This window comes from Prunus mume, linkage group LG8 (genome assembly GCF_029339155.1).
Source record: "Prunus mume cultivar Tortuosa linkage group LG8, ASM2933915v1, whole genome shotgun sequence".
Classification (NCBI taxonomy): domain Eukaryota; kingdom Viridiplantae; phylum Streptophyta; class Magnoliopsida; order Rosales; family Rosaceae; genus Prunus; species Prunus mume.
Window position 1 is genome coordinate 2,501 of NC_142705.1, and position 2,500 is coordinate 5,000.

Sequence of the window (2,500 nt, forward strand, 5' to 3'; positions counted from 1 at the left end):
ATCGTTGAATGGACTCATTTGAAAACAATTGTATGATGACAAAAATATCAAAGATTGGGATTCTTTACTTCTATTCAATAACGTACTAAAAGTTCCTTGATTTTGGCTAAGTGATTGTTGAATCCTTTCCTTGGAATAAATAGAATAAAATGGATTGGTACGATCCGACCTATTATCAGAGATCAATCCCGAACCTAACGGATCATTCCTTTTTCGGATATACGAAGTATGGGATTTCACTAAGTTGATTCTTAGGAAATATTGAATCAGACCATTTGCACTTACTTCAACAAAGGAAGCGTGGGCCTCTTCAATAGAAGAATTTTTTTTGTCTTGGTCCCAGTTCAACATTAAACAGGTCCGAACTAATTGAATACTTGTGCCAGAAATTCCCCGAATTGGTTTACCATTTCCGTAAAATATATAATTTACAACTCTAAGTTCTAGATTATCCCTTTCCCGCAATGGATCCTGGGGGAAAAGTGTTGCTAAATTTATACCGTCCGTTATTTCATATATGATTACGGGTCGAACCAAAACAAAATACTTTTTCTTGGTGGGTGTGATCCATTGGACATAAATCCAATTTTTCAATTTTTTTGATTCCTTGGAATTTTTTTTTACCGTTCCCGGTGGTATCAAGATGCCGCTGTGTCGAAATATCTTATCCATCTCTCCAGGAAAATGGATATCTCCAGAAAAGATTTTTAGTTCAATTCTTTTTTTTTTTCTCTCCATTCGAACCAATCCGCCTACTCGGCTTCTTGTATTTAAAGTGATTCGTGTATCTCTCCCAATGATACTATTGTTCCGTACCATTATGGAAGAAGACTCGGGTAAAATATGCACTTCCTCGGGAATGAAAAAAAATCGATCTACTTTCATTTGGTATTTTGGCTTAAATTCTTTAACTCCTCGATACTCAATTAAATCCTCTTTTTTGAGGGTTGAATGCAACCCTACAGTTCCATATTTAGTAATTCCCGAACTCTTTCTTCTGTATTGAGGATCATCGAAATAAGCAAGAATACTATTTCTACGAAAAATACCATTTATGGGTATTTCAATCGAAATACTGGGACGGGGCATTAGTTCTTTCTCTCGTTCTTGAATCGATTGGAATGGAATGATGAATCTATTTCTTCGCCTCTTTGTCAATAAAAAAAAATCAGAATTATCATGGAGAATAGCAGGAAATATGAGATTACAATGACCCGTATATATGATTCTATTTAATTCTGAATAATCAGGACTTGTACTTTCTTTTTTACCAGAAAGATTCAAACTTTTGTGTTTCACTTGATCATTATTTACTGAAAGGCTATAAATATATCTTCCTTCAGCAGAAAGAGAATGAACGTTCGTTTGATCTTGATCCTTGTGGAGTGAAAAAGGGACTGCACTGGATCTGCACGAACCTCCTGATAATATCCACAAATGACTTGTTTTTGGTAAAAGATGTACATTACTATATGTAAATTCCGGCGCATGGTATACATCAGTACTCCAGTGCATTTCTCCCTCTGAGTCAGAATAAATATGTTTTCGAACCCTCTCTTTAAAATTTAAAGTGTATGCTCCCGCGCGAATCTCAGCAATCACTTGTTCTGATTCTACGTATTGATCATTTTGAACTAAAATCAAACTTTTGGGTGGAATAGTCACGTTATGTATAATATTTTCACTCTCAATAGTTACATACAAGTCTATATAACATAGAAAAGCAGGATGCCCATGACGTGTACGTGTGGGATGAACCAAATCCTCGTTGAATTTTATTTTTCCATTAGAAGGGGCTCGTACATGTTCTGCAGTACCCCCTGTGAATACTCCACCGGTATGAAAAGTTCTTAATGTTAGTTGAGTGCCCGGTTCTCCAATAGATTGACCCGCAATAATACCCACAGCTTCTCCCAATTCAACCAGGTCGCCATGAGTGGGGCTCCTGCCATAACATAATCGGCAGATCCAAGATGTACTCTTACAAGTAAAGGGGGTTCGTATAGATATTGGTTGTGTTTGAAGGGTTATGAATCGATTGACAAGTCCAATACCAATATCTTGATTTCTAACGGCAATGCATCGTGGGCCTATATATATATCGTCTGCTAATACACGGCCAATCAATGTTTGTATAAAAATTCTTTCCGGCATCATCCCATTTCGAGGACTCACAGAAATGCCTCGGATGGTGCCACAATCTGTTCTACGTACAACAATGTGTTGAACTACTTCAACAAGTCTGCGTGTAAGATATCCAGCATCCGATGTTCGTACAGCAGTATCCACAACTCCCTTTCGGGCTCCATAACAAGAAATGATATATTCTGTTAAAGACAGTCCTTCACGTAAATTGCTTTGAATAGGTAAATCAATCATTTGTCCTTGTGGATCCGACATTAATCCTCTCATACCTACTAATTGGTGTACTTGGGATGCATTTCCTCTAGCTCCCGAAAAGGACATCATATGGACTGGATTAAAAGGGTCGGTCATCCTA